This window comes from Oncorhynchus nerka, linkage group LG13 (genome assembly GCF_034236695.1).
Source record: "Oncorhynchus nerka isolate Pitt River linkage group LG13, Oner_Uvic_2.0, whole genome shotgun sequence".
Lineage (NCBI taxonomy): Eukaryota > Metazoa > Chordata > Actinopteri > Salmoniformes > Salmonidae > Oncorhynchus > Oncorhynchus nerka.
The window spans coordinates 52,177,044-52,196,238 of NC_088408.1; the positions used below are offsets into that span (position 1 = coordinate 52,177,044).

General features: G+C 40.8%; 1 pseudogene; it reads right to left on the reverse strand.

Moving 5' to 3' along the window:
• The window catches only part of LOC115139676 (uncharacterized), a 139,628-nt pseudogene that overhangs the window by 70,326 nt on the left and 50,107 nt on the right, over nt 1–19,195 (reverse strand).

Here is a 19,195-nt window from a genome sequence, read left to right on the forward strand (position 1 = left end):
AGCTATAAATATTTTGTCTGAACACATACACAATGTCCCAAGGCAAAAAAATTAATAATAATACTTCCTTAACCGGTCTCCTCCCCTTCATCTACACACTGACTGAACTAAATAACAGATGTCATAGGTTTCAGCTGGTCAGTCTGTCATGGAAAGAGCAGGTGTTCCTAATGTTTTATACAACGGGTGGGTCTAATCCTGAATGCTGATTGGTTGAAACCACATTCCAGCTGGGGTCTATTTAAGCAATAAAGCCAGAGGGGGTGTGGTATATAGCCAATATATCACTGCTAAGGGCTGCTTTTAGGCACAACGTGTTGCTGGATACAACCCTTAGCGTGGTATATTGGCAATATACCACAAACACCCGAGGTGCCCTATTGCTAATATAAACTGGTTACCAATGTAATTAGAGCAGTAAAAATAAATGTTTTGTCATACCCATGGTATACGGTCTGATGTACCATGGCTTTCAGCCAATCAGCATTCAGGGCTCAAACCACCCAGTCTATAATCCACAATGTATACTGGTTGACTGCGCATCCATTGTTACATCAGCTCAGCCAAGCAATTTATAAACTTGATCACCACAATAAAAAGCATCTAGACATTATCTCATTTCTTTTAGACTAGCATTTAGTTTTCAACAGCAGAAATTTGCATAAACCTTGCTGTCTGTCTCTGACATTTGCAACATTGTTTCAATATTTAAATGATCCTGCTGTCCCATAGTAATGAACGTGTCATGAGTCTGGACGAGCCAGGCAGGCAGGTTTTTTCAGCCAGTCGAAATCATGATTCAGCTGGCATCATTTTTATGGATATGTACACAAAAAAAGTCAATTGAAAAAAGTCAAATGAAACGCAGCTAATTTGCAGTCTTTCCAGCTTCAGTTTGAATTGATTGCCTAACTCTGTATTGTTGGCTAGTTCCTCTACAACAGTGGCCTGACAAGTGAGCACATTTTCTATGCCATGCAAAATTGATCCTCATTAGCTTATAGTTATGGATGTATCCAAAAAAAATGGTACTTGAAAAAGGCTTAAACAAAAGCTACTTTGCTGTTATTCTGGCTGCACTTTTCGACGTGACCGTAAGTTAGCTGTAGTTGGCTAGCCGTAGTTGGCTAACATTTACAACGAACGACTGACTGGGTTACGGCCGTGGGATACAGAACAAAAAGACTGAAAAACTGGGTCGCGTCTCTAGCAACCCTAGATGTGTCGGGACTATATCTTGTGGAATAATTAAATGTGAATAAATTAAATCAAAACAACATTTATGAAAATATGTCAATCATTATTTTAATATGTTGGTAACCCATTGTATGAAAGTGATAATGCCCTCGAAGCCGGTGTTCGGAGGATATTTTAATTTTATTTTTTATATATTTTACCTTTATTTAACTAGGCAAGTCAGTTAAGAACAAATTCTTATTTTCAATGACGGCCTAGGAACAGTGGGTTAACTGCCTGTTCAGGGGCAGAACAACAGATTTTTACCTTGTCAGCTCGGGGGTGTGAACTTCCGGTTACTAATCCAACGCTCTAACCACTAGGCTACCCTGCCGCCCCGATATATAACATACATGCCAGTATATCCTCCAAACAACGGCTTCTCAGGCATAATCACTTAATTGTACACTCAGTGCATTTTATATATTGGAAAAAGTGTTGTTTTTGTGATCTAGTAATGTAGAAAATTCCTTGTCTGATAATTTTATTCTCATCCATAGTAAACATTTTTTGTTACATTACTTGATTTAGGCTAGATGTAATGATGATATAGATGTTGATATATGATGTTTAAAATATAGATTTTGTGTTGATGCTAAAGCACTGCCTGGCCTACAGAACAGCCCACTTTATGTTGAAGAGTCCTCCACATCATCCACCCAGGTGGCACATGTAGAACAACAAGGAGACCCAAACCACACAAGGCAGTTAAACATGGACATGGCAGCTTTCAGAACAGTCTTCATTGTGTTGGACATTAAACTATATACACCCCTCAGCTCCCGCTGACACGTGGATTTACCACACATGCAGATTTCAGATAAACGAAAGATTGTGCCACGTCTAGGAATACACCATTCCCTCGTCATCACCACCACATGTCCTTGAAAGGTTTGTGGAAAAGACTGTGATAACACATACAATATAGTCTCCAGAGGGTGGTTCAGTCTGCCCAACATCACTGGGGGCAAACTACCTGCCCTCCAGGACACCTACAACACCCAATGACACAAGAAGGTAAAAAAGATCATCAAGGACAACAACTACCCGAGCCACTGATCATCCAGAAGGCGAGGTCAGTACAGGTGCATGGGACAGAGAGATTGAAAAACATATTCTATCCCAAGGCCATCAGACTGTTAAATTCTGTTAAATAGCCATCACTAGCACATTAGAGGCTGCTGCCCTATGTACACACACAGACTTGGAATCACTGGCCACTTTAATAATGCAACACTGGTCACTTTAAGAATGTTGACATATTTTGCATTACTCATCTCACATGTACAGTGGGGCAAAAAAGTATTTAGTCAGCCACCAATTGTGGAAGTTCTCCTACTTAAAAAGATGAGAGGCCTGTAATCTTCATCATAGATACACTTCAACTATGACAGACAAAATGAGGAAAAAAATCCAGAAAATCACATTATAGGATTTTTAATGAATTTATTTGCAAATTATGGTGGAAAATAAGTATTGGAATGGAACTGAAGTTTTTATGCACTTCTCTCTATTCTGACCTTGAACTGAATGGCACGCAATTCACCCGCTATTCTTTTGGGGTGGATATCTAATAAATGAAGGTGTGTCTACAGATATGCCATATATTCCTTAATTCCCCCATCTTTACTTGCGAAGAAACCATGAATAAGGTCTAGCGACCCTATGGTTCCAAGTGGAAAAAGCATGTACTTTATTTTTTCCCGATAGAAATGAAACCATTCTCCATGCACTGTAATTTACAACTTGATAAGAGCTAGGTAAAGGAGTAATCCGTGTGGATAAGGGAATTGTAAATATAAATCAGACTTTTAGATCTATTTTACCTTATAAATCGCTGGAGATTAACGTGAAACCAGTCATATGGCAGCAAACTGAAGCACATCCACATTCCCACGGTAAAGTTTATGAAATGCTGTGCTATTATGCAGAATTTATATTGTACATCATTTAAACTTGCAATCTTGTATGTCTTAATTATAGGTAACCCTGGATTTCTGTCTCCTACTTTGTTAAATATTAGCCACTATCAGTATCGACTGCCAGAAAGCCTAATAACCACAGATATTCAACTGACAATTTAATATTAGTTCCCTTCAGTTGGTATAGGCTACATTATCATTCCATGTAATCCCATTGTTTTGTATACCTTCATTTGCTTCCTCTGTAGATGCCATCACAGATGTGTGGTTGTTGCTGAGGATCATTAGTAACGCTTGATAATATAGAAAGACTCATTTTCACAATGCATCAAACCACCGTTTTTCCTTTCGTGCGCAAAGGCTCTTCCAAACCTGTTTATGATTCAAAAATACTTTCCTAAACCAAAATAAATCTGCAAGATCAGACCAATTGGTGCTGAAACAGCAACAAATATGCATATATTTAGATAGGGATCAATGAAAGAAAGGTAATATTCTGAACCCATTTTCCTCAATATATTCTAGTCTGTAGACAAAAATTCAAACTAAAAAGTACACCATATTTAATTAAAGGGATGGATTAAGATACGTGTACTGAAAACCCTATTGAATGAAAACTACTCAAGAAAATCTGTTGGCCAGCAAGTTGGAGGGTTTTCAGCGGTGAATAAAATGTATTCAGAGGTAGCTACACCTACAGAGCACGTTATGTGATAATAAGATAAGCCTGAATACCAAATACTGAGAAGTGCATAGGAAAGGTGCGTAGGAAAGCAATACATTCCCAAGTAGGATATGGCCCCCAAGAGAATCACTCAACCAAGTCACCCAACAGCTATACTTTAAGCTTATGTTCCATTTATGAGCATAGTGATTGGCTGACAATACTAAATGTACAATGTATAGAGGAAGAACCAAACCATTTAAAACACATTAATGGCTCAATTTGGTTTTCCTTGAATTCATTGAAACTTCTTAAAAATAATTCAAACAAGTTCACCTTGTACAATATTGGCCTCTCTGGGCCAATGAACAACATTGCATCTCTGTGCCTTTTTAACATAATCTGGGATATTTACTGCTGTCCAACGGTATTTTCAATGAATACCTATATTTTCTTTGAGAACGTAACTTTTAAAATGTGTCCTGAGCTTAGTATCACGTCATACCCCAAAGGTTGTATCATGATATCATTTGAGTCTTGGTAAACAAACATTGTACCGCCTCCAAATATGCTAAAATATCAGGTTGATCTTATGTCAGTTGCGAAGGGTTACATTCCTCCATCCCCCTCCCTCAGCTTTATACCAAAGCAAGTCGTTTTATCAACACATAGCTGTGTCCTTGTAAAGTGGCTGCATGTGGCGTTGCATAATCTTGCAAACTAATAATGCCCTTGATACATGTTTTTTCCTTCTCATGAATGACGTTGTAAAAAAAAAAGTGTACTTTTAGTTTGACGCTTGAGTCAACATGTATGTATTTGCCAAGTCAGTATGATGCACAGTACTGTTCACCAAGAGAATCCCTCAAACCAATCACACAAGAATCAAACTAAAATGTTTCTAGTCTAATTTGAGAACAGAACAAGATGTTTGCCAATGGTAAGTGTTATGTAGAGAGGATAAACAAGGCTTGTATACAGCCTTGCTTACAGCAATTTTTTAAAACATTTTAACATTTCACCTTTATTTAACCAGGTGAGCTAGTTGAGAACAAGTTCTCTTTTGCAACTGCGACCAGGCCAAGATAAAGCATAGCAGTTCGACACACACACAGAGTTACACATGGAATTAACAAAACGTACAGTCAATAATACAGTAGAAAAAAAGAAAACAGTCTATATACAGTGAGTGCAAATTAGGTCAAATAAGGGAGCTAAGGCAATAAATAGGCCATGGTGGCGAAGTAATTACAATATGACAATTAAACACTGGAATGGTAGATGGTGCAAAAGATGGATGTGCAAGTAGAGATACTGTAGTGCAAAAGGAGCAAAATAAATAAATACAGTATGGGGATTAGGTAGATAGATGGGCTGTATACAGATGGGCTATGAACAGGTGCAGTGATCTGTGAGCTGCTCTGACAGCTGGTTCTTACAGCTAGTGAAGGAGATGGGAATCTCCAGCTTCAGTGATTTTTGCAGTTTGTTCCAGTCAGTGGCAGCAGAGAACTGGAAGGAAAGGCGACCAAAGGAGGAATTGGCTTTGGGCATGACCAGTGAGATATACCTGCTGGAGCGTGTGCTACGAGTGTGTGCTGCTATGGTGACCAGCGAGCTGAGATAGGGCGGTGCTTTACCTAGCAGAGACTTGTAGATAACCTGTAGCCAGTGGGTTTGGCGACGAGTATGAAGCGAGGGCCAGCCAACGAGAGCGTACAGGTCGCAGTGGTGGTTGTATATGGGGCTTTGGTGACAAAACGGATGGCTACATCCAGTTTGCTGAGTAGAGTGTTGGAGGCTATTTTATAGATGACATCGCCGAAGTCAAGGATCGGTAGGATGGGCAGTTTGGCAGCATGAGTGAAGGAAGCTTTGTTGTGAAATAGGATGCCGATTCTAGATGTAATTTTTGAATGGAGATGCTTAATGTGAGTCTGGAAGGACAGTTTACAGTCTAGCCAGACCCCTAGGTATTTGTAGTTATCCACATATTCTAAGTCAGAGCCGTCCGGAGTAGTGATGCTGGATGGGCGGGCAGGTGCTGGCAATGATCGGTTGAATACCATGCATTTAGTTTTATTTGCGTTTAAGAGCAGTTGGAGGCCACGGAAGGAGAGTTGTATGGCATTGAAGCTCGTCTAGAGGTTAGTTAACACAGTGTCCAAAGAAGGCCCAGAAGTATACAGAATGGTGTCGTCTGCGTAGAGGTGCATCAGAGACTCACCATCAGCAAGAGCGACATCATTGATGTATACAGAGAAGAGAGTCAGCCCGGGAATTGAACCCCGTGGCACCCCCATAGAGACTGCCAGAGGTCCGGACAACAGGCCCTCCGATTTGACACACTGAGCTCTATCAGAGAAGTAGTTGGTGAACCAGGCGAGGCAATCATTTGAGAAAACGTTTGACTTCTGTCATTGCTAACAAAGGGTATATAACAAAGTATTGAGATAAACTTTTGTTATTCACTGCCTTCGATACTGTGAACCATCAGATCCTCCTCTCCACCCTCTCCGAGTTGGGCATCTCCGGCGCGGCCCACGCTTGGATTGCGTCCTACCTGACAGGTCGCTCCTACCAGGTGGCGTGGCGAGAATCTGTCTCCTCACCACGCGCTCTCACCACTGGCGTCCCCCAGGGCTCTGTTCTAGGCCCTCTCCTATTCTCGCTATACACCAAGTCACTTGGCTCTGTCATAACCTCACATGGTCTCTCCTATCATTGCTATGCAGACGACACACAATTAATCTTCTCCTTTCCCCCTTCTGATGACCAGGTGGCGAATCGCATCTCTGCATGTCTGGCAGACATATCAGTGTGGATGACGGATCACCACCTCAAGCTGAACCTCGGCAAGACGGAGCTGCTCTTCCTCCCGGGGAAGGACTGCCCGTTCCATGATCTCGCCATCACGGTTGACAACTCCATTGTGTCCTCCTCCCAGAGCGCTAAGAACCTTGGCGTGATCCTGGACAACACCCTGTCGTTCTCAACTAACATCAAGGCGGTGGCCCGTTCTTGTAGGTTCATGCTCTACAACATCCGCAGAGTACGACCCTGCCTCACACAGGAAGCAGCGCAGGTCCTAATCCAGGCACTTGTCATCTCCCGTCTGGATTACTGCAACTCGCTGTTGGCTGGGCTCCCTGCCTGTGCCATTAAACCCCTACAACTCATCCAGAACGCCGCAGCCCGTCTGGTGTTCAACCTTCCCAAGTTCTCTCACGTCACCCCGCTCCTCCGCTCTCTCCACTGGCTTCCAGTTGAAGCTCGCATCCGCTACAAGACCATGGTGCTTGCCTACGGAGCTGTGAGGGGAACGGCACCTCAGTACCTCCAGGCTCTGATCAGGCCCTACACCCAAACAAGGGCACTGCGTTCATCCACCTCTGGCCTGCTCGCCTCCCTACCACTGAGGAAGTACAGTTCCTGCGCAGCCCAGTCAAAACTGTTCGCTGCTCTGGCCCCCCAATGGTGGAACAAACTCCCTCACGACGCCAGGACAGCGGAGTCAACCACCACCTTCCGGAGACACCTGAAACCCCACCTCTTTCAGGAATACCTAGGATAGGATAAAGTAATCCTTCTCACCCCCCCCCTTAAAATATTTAGATGCACTATTGTAAAGTGGCTGTTCCACTGGATGTCTTAAGGTGAACGCACCAATTTGTAAGTCGCTCTGGATAAGAGCGTCTGCTAAATGACTTAAATGTAAAATGTAAAATTCACCAAATATTTATTTTCCACCATAATTTGCAAATAAATTCATTAAAAATCCTACAATGTGATTTTCTCGATTTTCTCCCCCCTCATTTTGTCTGTCATAGTTGAAGTGTACCTATGATGAAAATTACAGGCCTCTCATCTTTTTAAATGGGAGAACTTGCACAATTGGTGGCTGACTAAATACTTTTTTGCCCCACTGTATGTCCGTTACGTTTATGGGGGGTAAATTAAGGAACACGTCTTCTTCTGCAAACCACTGGAAACCAGGACAACAGGAGAGGTTATTTTTAAAGTACTGGACAGCTTTGTGACATCAAATGGACTTTGGTGGCCAAGATGTTTTGGTATCTGTACTGATGGCGCAAAAGCCATGACAGGGAGACATAGTGGAATAGTAATGAGTGTGCAAGCAGTTGCTCCCGACGCCACTTGGGTACACTGCAGCATCCACTGTGGGATTCTGTGTTTTACATTATAGCCATTACCATATATATATATATATGATTAAATATTATCTGATGTTGGCTGTGTGAGGTATCTGCATTTGTGCACTTGAGCATCATCATGAGATTAAACAACTGCTTGCTACATCTACTTGCCTGTTTGTGTGTGTGACAAGAACTGAGTAACATGGTGTGACCTGCATGTTACAAAACTGTAGATAACAGCCCAGCAGATGCTTTGTCCTTGTGTTTGTATGTGACAATATTGAGCACATGGTGTGACTTGCTGTATCTTACAAAGTTGTGGTTAATCAGGTATAGGGAGGGGTGGTAATCACGAGGTTTAACTGAGATGGAAAAATACTGAACAACACAATAGCAGGAACTGAGCAACTGTTATAACTAGGGGGTGATCCCAGAACAGTGAGAATCTATACATCGACAGAGGGTGGACTCCAAGAAGCGCCAAGAGGCGGGGACATGCCTGAGCGCCTGCGATAGGATGAGCAAGTCTAAACCATGCTCAGCCTCTACTGTGGTAGACATAGGCCAACAGACGGATTGGAACTATCACAGCTGTTTTTCTACATCCTGTCACTTCCCTGTTCTGCCCTGCGTGGTATTACAGTGAGCCCGTATATACGAAAGTTGCATTTGCCATTTATTGCTTAGCTAATAAAAGTACATAGAGTACAATCAGTGACTCAGTGTTATAACTTGTTCTGATACCAGATTTGAATTGACGCAACCCTAACAATTGGTGACCCCCGACGTGATCTGGTAGAAGGTCTTCGCTGGAGATTGTCCGGCCGATTGGCCATTGCTGTCATCGGACGGTGTTTCTCACAAAAAGACCAGTCTACTAAAAAGGTAAGCAGATACCTATTGTAATAACTGAAATTCTGCACATTGGCATTATCCAAATTCATTTTGTGAGAACACCTGTTTGATGTAAATTTAAACTATTATGACGTGTGAGATTGGAAAATAGTTGAAAGAAATATCTCCATTGGCAACTGCAATTTTATTATTGATCAACAATACTTAATGATGCATTGTGTATGGGATGTACTAGTATGCCTGGCTAGTAGGTGGTAACAGAGGACACTTACTACATGTATGAGTGGTGGGTAACGGGTGACCACCAAAGTGTGAATGGATAGTCTGGGACTACATGTATGATTCATTCTAGTTGATTATAAAAGTGTGACTGGATAGTCTGGGACTACATGTATGAGTGGTGGGTAACGAGTGACCACCAAAGTGTGAATGGAAAGCCATATGATGCGAATGCGATGTACTAGGTAGTAGCTAAGTGTGAGTGACAGATAATTAAAATTGATTTGAATACTTGGACTTGAGACCGGTTTAGGTAAGGTTCTAACAAAGCATAGGTGTGTGTGGAGTACATCGGGTAGTAAAGTCGGCGCACTGACTACCAAGTTTGAATGAGGCATTAAGTTGTTCTAACGTGGTAACAAGGAACACGTCATATGGAGTGATTGTATTTTTTATTTTGTACATTTGATATTGAAGTAAGGGACTACTTATTATCCTAGAGGACCCACAGTGCATAATTGACTTCTTACTTTAGACTTAATTGGGGGCCGGTTTAGCCATATGGAAAGGGTACCACTTGGGTTTGAGTAAAGGCATAGGTTGTTGACAGTATTGTAGTGTAAATAAAATGTCGCTGGAAATAGAAAAGGTGTTGAAAACGCTGAAGTCCACTCTAGAAGTGAATGGAGGCAAAGAGGGTAAGGAGTGGAAGAGACTGGGTGAAAAGCTGTACAGAGAATGGACAGAAGGCGGGGCCATTGCGTCTCCCACTGGTCTGCTTGCTGGGGTGAATGAAGATTTGTGTGTGTATGGTGTAAGTTGAAGCTTACTGGCGTGAATGAAGATTTGTGAGACTTAAATCGTGTGCACGAAATACGCTTGATATTCAGTCGGGGACCAATATCGGTATGAATGAGGTCGGGGACCTTCAGATGAGATGTCTGAGTTGTATTAATTTGAGACTGCCAAGCGAGTGTGGTACATTAGGTATTACAGTTGGAGCTGGTACCAGTGAGAATGTTTAAAAAGCCGCGGACTTGCAAATGAGACATTTGCACAGAGTTATATCATTGCAGGAATATTGAGGGGGTGTGCATGACTATTGGGGAAAAGTGTTGACTATTGGGGAAAACTCTATTAACGTAAAATTCTGTGTGTAGATTCATATTATGAGGTTTGAACTACACTAATATTGTAGAATTACACAATCAACATCTGAACATACTTATGTTAAACATTAATTGAGCCACTGAGTAATAGATAAGATATACACTAGGTACGGGAGACGGGGTGACGGGTGTGGTCGACATAAGACGGGAGGGGTGTTCTAACCAAGTCAAGTGAATAAACGTATAGCAGATAACAAACCGATAACACCCCACCATGGAATGCTTATGAATGCGAATACATGGAAATAGTCAGGGACTATTGGGGGTAAATTACCATATGATAACGAATGCAATGTACTAGATAGGTCAGGGACCTGTTGGTTTGCATGTGGGTGGGTCGGTGTACCTACTAGTGTGAGGGAACGGAAATATAACAGATAAATACAGGTCAGGGACCTGGGTTATATTGGAAATAAGATAAGTTCGCCGAGTGACTGTGGTACATTGGGTATTAAGTCAGGGTACTAATACCATGTGTTAATGACCTAAGGGGCCAAAGAAGTGTCGGGGACACAGTTCATATGGAATAATTTACCTAGCGTATGATAGTACATTGAATATTCCTAGGGGACCCACATTGCAGGATTGAGTGTGCTGAGAAATAAGGTAGATTTATTTTGTTCTTTTAATTCATTTACACAAGTACTTCCCGGTTATTGATTTTGGTTTGATTGTTCAGATAACACAATTGAAATTAAACAGGAGGTTAAGGTATACTAACATTAGAATCTGTTTTCATTATGGGGAACAATGAAAGGCCCGCAAAGTGGATTGCAGGCTGAGTTGATTTTATATTAAAAAGGCACAGTGTACGTTTATCACAGTTGTGTGTGTGTCTAATGGCAGGGTATTTAAGAAGCATTTTGGAGAGACTGAATGGGTTTTTAGATATAACCATTAAGGTAATTTAAAACTAATGATTTGATAGATACAATATAATTATTATAACTATTAGGTTTTATTTGTAGTAAACGTTTTGGGTTTAAGGGGATTTCCATGTTCCCAGAGACAAGATATCTTAAAGGGGTACACTCACATATGGAATATTAGGAGTTTTATTTTCTGAGTATTAATTAAGCAAGTGATTTTTTGGGGGGTTGCCATTTGAATAATGAATTTGTGGTCATGGGTAATACTGTTTTTTTAAGGTAAATTAATTGTAGTGGAGTTTAATTAACCTATATAAGGACTTTAGAAATTGCCACCATAGACATGTTTTTCTAAAAGATCCATGAGTTTAGATAAAGCCAAACAGTGAGACATTTAGTTAAAATTTGGAAACATGAGAAAAAAAAAGCTAGACAGATAGGGGGAAAAGGCTGACTGACAGAAGAGCCCTCCCCGCACTGCGGAGACCTTGAAGGTTGGAGAGCAGAGAGAAGTTTTAGAAGGGGCGCCAGGACGAGCAAAGATAACAGAATGTGTAGATAACAGTTACTGAGTGGAGACAAAAGGGAGAATTGGACATGTGGAGAATGAAAGGGACGCTCCTACATGATAATGTCAGAACAGAAGAATAATATACTAATCTTACCTAAGTCATTATTTAGAGTAGGTAAGGTTGTTACCTGGGCAGAGCCAGGTATCAAAAGGGGGATGGGTAAATTGTGGTCTAGGATAGGATGGGGCCGGTTAATAAACTTTCTTTTTTTTAAGTAAAAAATATTCTTGCTAACAAATAGGCATGGAGGTTAAAGATAGAACAAATTCTTATTTACAATGACAGCCTACGAACAGTGGGTTAACTGCCTTGTTCAGGGGCAGAACAGATTTTTACCTTGTCAGCTCGTGGATTCAATCTAGAAATCTTTTGGTTACTGGCCTAACGCTCTAACCACTAGGCTACCTGCCGCCCCATATGTGTATTAGAGTAGTCAAAAGTTTAGTATTTGGTCCCATGTTCCAGATTACGCAAGGATTACATCAAGCTTGTGACTCTACAAACTTGTTGGGTGCATTTGCTGTTTGTGTTGTCTATTTACCATTCATTTCTATTGGGCACAAAATAATCTGAAACACAACCAAAACAAACAATAAATGCATCCAACAAGTTTATAGCGTCATAAGCTTGATGTGATCATTGTGTGCTAGGAACATGGGACCAAATACAAAACTTTTGACTACTTTATTACACATAAGTGAATTGGTCCCAATACTTCTGGTCCACTATGTGCAAAGTGGGACTATGTGCAAAGTGCTGTAATTTCTAAACGGTTCACCCAAAGTACTGGATTACAGTGCCAAAACAACAAAATGTGTCACTGTCCCAATACTTGGAGCTCACTGTAGCTCTATAGAAATGTGTTATAGCTCTAGCATTGTGTTAAGCTCTATATAGCGTTGATGTAGCCATTTGCCGACTTGAGATCTGTGCGTATAAATTGAACAATAATTCAGTGACTATATAAATAATTTGGGGGGGGGGACTATGTGCAAAGTGCTGTAATTTCTAAACGGTTCACCCAAAGTACTGGATTACAGTGCCAAAACAACAAAATGTGTCACTGTCCCAATACTTGGAGCTCACTGTAGCTCTATAGAAATGTGTTATAGCTCTAGCATTGTGTTAAGCTCTATATAGCGTTGATGTAGCCATTTGCCGACTTGAGATCTGTGCGTATAAATTGAACAATAATTCAGTGACTATATAAATAATTTGGGTTATTTTTGTATCTATGACTCATCTGTTGCTTATCGTACCCCTGTAATCTATCTCTGTCCCACAGGAAAAGAAATGAAGCAGAATAAGGAGATCAGCGAGATGAAACAGAAGATTGCAGAGGTCATGGCCGTCAGTACCGGCATATCCTACATGATGCGGAGGCCCGCTGTGGCGCAGTACTTCACCAAGTTTCTCAACTCGGAGTGCTACGTGCTCAACCGACGGGCGCTGATGTACCAGTGTTTTAAGAAATGAGTCTATCACAGCCTGTCAAAACATATTTGGCCTTCTCTTGAGCAGTGCTCCGTCTGTGCGGACACTTGTAAAATACGTTTGTCTCCAAGAGGGACGGAGTTTGGCCAAGAGACTTCCTGGATGTGGCGATGTCAGTGTTCAAAGACATTCTCAGTCTCAAGACTTTGTATACAGTAGTTCTCAAAAAACATGAACTGTCTCATAATTACACTCATTTATCCTCCATAAATCATTGGTGAGATGAGAAACAAAATGCCTTTTGATGCTTTGCAGGTGCTAAATTCACAAAGCAAATATTTCTCATTCTTTCCTCTTGAAAGTATTTGAGTTCAGAGGATTTGTGAGGTTTCTGATGCCGCCGGTGATGTGTTGATGTAACATTGAGCTTCCTTTAGCAAATATGACATTTCATAGGTGCTTGACTGTTAGGACACTTTTGACCATGTAACGTGACTTGGGTCGAGCATGATTATGTTGGGAGAGATTGGGCTGTTTGAGCTCACTTTTCCTTATGTCATTGTTTTCAGTTTCTCCCCTATTCATTTACCTTATGTTGACGGGCAATATATCAGACTATGAAATAATTTCAAATACTTTATCTGGGCTTGATTGAGCTTGCCTGGCACAATGGAACCAATATACTAGTCACAAGAGTTCAAACACGAACCATCTAGCATTTCAGACCGACTAAAGGAAACACTAAAGAATTTAAAAAAAATGTTAAATATTGGTTGAAACCACTACCATTTACCAGTAATCTATCTGAGGTATTTTTCAGTGTTTTTCAGAGTGAAAATATATATTGTCTATTAAATGACTGTAGCTGGTAAGTTGGGCAGCTTGTGCATAACATGGAATTTTGTGGACCAAAAGTTGTGGGGCGGATGTGCAAAAAACACCCACAAATTGAATTACGTTCAAAATAGGTGAAACACTATTTGTGAGACAGTAATGTGTTTACATTTAAGTGCTGATTTTTTAAAACGCAAACACAATGCAAAGAACTGAACAGATTACCGTCTCACAAAATGATGAACACTAATGAAGTAGACGTTACCGTTTATTGGTCTCTTTTTGTCCGATTTAGTGTTAACATGGTGTTTTCTATCAAAACAATATTTTGTAGGCTTGATGTACTTTTCACATGAAAGTTGACTGCTTTAATTTGGTAAGTCAAAGCACAGTACTATTTATTTAGGCACAATGTCATTTGTGACTAAAGATTGTGCTGTACATTACATAAATACTAGTTCGAGGGCTCCAGTTTTTACAATTCTGATGAAACGGCAAAAAAAATGTTACCACTGAACTTGCTTTTACTTAAGTTGTTCTCATGAATGAATTGAGCTTTGCAGAAAAACCTGAATGAAAGCCTATTTAGACAAACAGTTATAAGATGCATTCCATCATGATCACCAGTTTATTTTTTTTTCATTTGAACATAGTTTCTCCATGTACTTTAATAGGAAAGTTGAGAGCAGGGTTGGGGTCAATTCCATTTAAATTCAGGATGTACTGCTACAATTTCAATAGCACATTTTATGAGAACAATTTGGAATTTCAGTTTACTTCCTGAACTGACTGGATTTATTTGGAATTGACCCTAAGCCTGTTCGCAAGGCATACACGACAGAAATACACAGAATCTAAGTTAACAGAATCCAAAAGGGAGACAAGAAAGCAGAAATATTGAAGTGCTAGGTGTCATGTTTATTTCAGGAAGGGGAATTTAAAAAATGAGAAAGGTTTTGCAGGAGTGGATACAGCATTATGTCCAGCATGACATACACTATATAAAATGGATACCAACCCATGTATCAGAGAACCTTACTCATGTAAAGGAATACAGACACATTGATGGATAGACTGATTACTACAACCCACCACTTACTGGAAAAGTCTATTACCGCTTACCAGAACCACACCCCTCCCCTAACACACGCAAATCTGTCCGTTGCTGGTCTAAACCATACAGAAGCCATGGTAGCTACAGCACTTCAAAGTTTAGTTAAAACAACAACAAAAAAGTACAGTACTGTAAACTAGCAGCAAATTGGCTTTCTGGACAGATACTAGAAAAAGTGGGTGCGGTCGGTGTATTCTAAGCCTATTCGGTGGTGCCTATGATTTCAAGCAGAATATGTGCTTTCAATAGAGCAGAGGATCAATGAGACTAAGTCCCGTAAATCCAACGCTGATTTATGTTATGACAATAAGATAACATATGAGCCTTTCGCCACATGTCGTTTTAGTTTCTGTATGATGGGTTATGTGATAGGAATGCACTATCGTCAACTAGCGAGTGATATAATTTTCAACTTTTGCAGCCAGGTTAGTTTAAGGTATAGAGAGTGCATGCATGTATTCACTTCGTGCTATGAGTCAATAATATGTGTTAAGGAATGTAGAGAGACTATAGGCTTATCAAACAAAAAGTCTTAAAGTGTAAACCAGAGGTTCTTACACATGAATGGCAACAAAACATGATTGGTCAAAATGTACCACTACTTCCCAACATTTGCTAAATAAAACATCACAGTAAGAAACAGATCACAGTCAAGTGACAAAGTTCATTGTCTTAGAATGATTGAAAGTGATAAAGCAACTAAAATTGTACATTTTTACCCACATGAAGACTAGCTGTTAAGTGTAAAGCAACAGCTCACGAGCATTCTAATAAACTAAATATTCACTAAAAAGAGCCAAACAGTTTCATGCTGAAAGTGAAATATACACTCATGATAGACTGTACTGATAAATAAAACCTATTATAGTCACAACATTCAGAGTGCAAACGTCTCTCCCTCTCACCATCTGAGCTCAAGTGGATTGGGTAAAGGTGTCATAACTAAAGCCACAGTTACATATTCTGATGATAGGGGGGGGGGGGGAAACGCTTGACACTGCATCTTTTGACGCATCCAGGAGCGATGTTTGGAGGAAGACGCCACATTTACCCTACATACAGCACCATGTACAGTATTTGGACACAGGAGTAAACGAGACTAAGATATTTTTGATGGCATACCGACTGACTTCACGTTAACTTTCAAAATAAAGCTTGTAATACTGACTTAAGTGACAACCAAGTAGTTTTTTCTTCTTTTAAAAACAGAAGCAGATGTCTACACATAGCAACATTTAACAGAAGTACAAAAAGACAAAGCCATCTAGTGGCAGCTATTTCCACCATAAGGTGGAAATAGCTGGGGCTACTTAATGTTAGATCCCTCACTTCAAAGGCAGTTATAGTCAATGAACTAATCACTGATCATAACCTTGATGTGATTGGCCTGAAACATGGCTTAAGCCTGATGAATTTACTGTGTTGAATGAGGCCTCACCTACTGGTTACACGGGGGGTGCATCCCGCAAAGGCGGAGGTGTTGCTACCATTTACGATAGCAATTTTCAATTTACAAAAAAAAAAACCTACTCAATCAATTTTTATAGCTACTGTTTTACAGGCCCCCTGGGCCATATACAGCGTTCCTCAGAGTTCCCTGAATTCCTGTCGGACCTTGTAGTCATTGCAGATAATATTTTAATTTTTGGTGATTTTAATATTCACATGGAAAAGTCCACAGACCCACTCCAAAAGGCTTTCGGAGCCATCATTGACTCAGTGGATTTGGACCTAGTTTTGTCCCATGGAATAAATGTTGTGGATCTTAATGTTTTTCCTCATAATCCTGGACTATCGGACCACCATTTTATTACGTTTGCAATCGCAACAAATAATCTGCTCAGACCCCAACCAAGGAGCATCAAAAGTCATGCTATAAATTCTCAGACAACCCAAAGGTTCCTTGATGCCCTTCCAGACTCTCTCTGCCTACCCAATGATGTCAGAGGACAAAAATCAGTTAACTGAGGAACTCAATTTAATATTGCGCAATACCCTAGATGCAGTTGCAGCCCTAAAAAGTAAAAACATTTGTCATAAGAAACTAGCCCCCTGGTATACAGAAAATACCCGAGCTCTGAAGCAAGCTTCCAGAAGATTGGAACGGAAACGGCGCCACACCAAACCGGAAGTCTTCCGACTAGCTTGGAAAGACAGTACCGTGCTGTATCGAAGAGCCCTCACTGCTGCTCGATCATCCTATTTTTCCAACTTAATTGAGGAAAATAAGAACAACCCAAAATTTATATTTGATACTGTCGCAAAGCTAACTTCTTAAAAAGCAGCATTCCCCAAGAGAGGATGGCTTTTGCTTCAGCAGTAATAAATTCATGAACTTCTTTGAGGAAAAGATCATGATCATTAGAAAGCAAATTACGGACTCCTCTTTAAATCTGCGTATTCCTTCAAAGCTCAGTTGTCCTGAGTCTGCACAACTCTGCCAGGACCTAAGATCAAGAGAGTCAAGTGTTTTAGTACTATATCTCTTGACACCAATGAAAACAATCATGGACTCTAAACCTTCAAGCTGCATACTGGACCCTATTCCAACTAAACTACTGAAGGAGCTGCTTCCTCTGCTTGGCCCTCCTATGTTGAACATAATAAACGGCTCTCTATCCACCGGATGTGTACCAAACTCACTAAAAGTGGTAGTAATAAAGCCTCTCTTGAAAAAGCCAAACCTTGACCCAGAAAATATAAAAAACTATCGGCCTATATCGAATCTTCCATGCCTCTTAGAAATATTTGAGAAAGCTATTGCGCAGAAACTCACTGCCTTCCTGAAGACAAACAATGTATACGAAATGCTTCAGTCTTGTTTTAGACCCCATCATAGTACTGAGACGGCACTTGTGAAGGTGGTAAATGACATTTTAATGGCGTCAGACTGAGGCTCTGCATCTGTCCTCGTGCTCCTAGACCTTAGTGCTACTTTTGATACCATCGATCACATTCTTTTGGAGAGATTGGAAACCCAAATTGGTCTACACGGACAAGTTGGCCTGGTTTAGAGCTTATCTGTCGGAAAGATATCAGTTTGTCTCTGAAAGGCTTGTCCTCTGACAAATCAACTGTAAATTTTGGTGTTCCTCAAGGTTTCCGTTTTAGGACCGCTATTGTTTTCACTATATATTTTACCTCTTGGGGATGTCAATCGAAAACATTATGTTAACATTCACTGCTATGCGGATGACACACAGTTGTATATTTCAATGAAACATTGTGAAGCCCCAAAATTGCCCTCGCTAGAAGCCTGTGTTTCAGACATAAGGAAGTGGATGGCTGCAAACTTTATACTTTTAAACTCGGACAAAACAGAGATGCTTGTTCTAGGTCCCAAGAAACAAAGAGATCTTCTGTTGAATCTGACAATTAATCTTGATGGTTGTACAGTCGTCTCAAATAAAACTGTGAAGGACCTCGGCGTTACTCTGGACCCTGATCTCTCTTTTGGCGAACATATCAAGACTGTTTCAAGGACAGCTTTCTTCCATCTACGTAACATTGTCCCTAGAATTTCTAAGCAAACAGCTGGAGGCAGGATTTTCTCCTATAGAGCTCCATTTTTATGGAATGGTCTGCCTACCCATGTCAGAGACGCAGACTCTGTCTCAACCTTTAAGTCTTACTGAAGACTCATCTCTTCAGTAGGTCATATGATTGAGTGTAGTCTGGCCCAGGAGTGTAAAGGTGAACGGAAAGGCTCTGGAGCAACGAACCGCCCTTGCTGTCTCTGCCTGGCCGGTTCTCCTCTCTCCACTGGGATTTTCTGCCTCTAACCCTATTACAGGGGCTGAGTCACTGGCTTTCTGGTGCTCTACCATGCCGTCCCTAGGAGGGGTGCGTGGGTTGAGTCACTCACGTGATCTTCCCTTGGGTTGTGCCGTGGCGGAGATCTTTGTGGGTCTGGCCCAGACCTGCTGTTTTCAACATTCTAGAGACCGCAGGAGCGGTAGAGATACTCTTAATGATCGGCTATGAAAAGCCAATTGACATTTACTCCTGAGGTGCTGACTTGCTGCACCCTCGACAACTACTGTGATTATTATTATTTGACTATGCTGGTCATTTATAAACATATTGGCCATGTTCTGTTATGGGGTTTTAGGCTGGGTTTCTGTACAGCACTTTGAGATATCAGCTGATG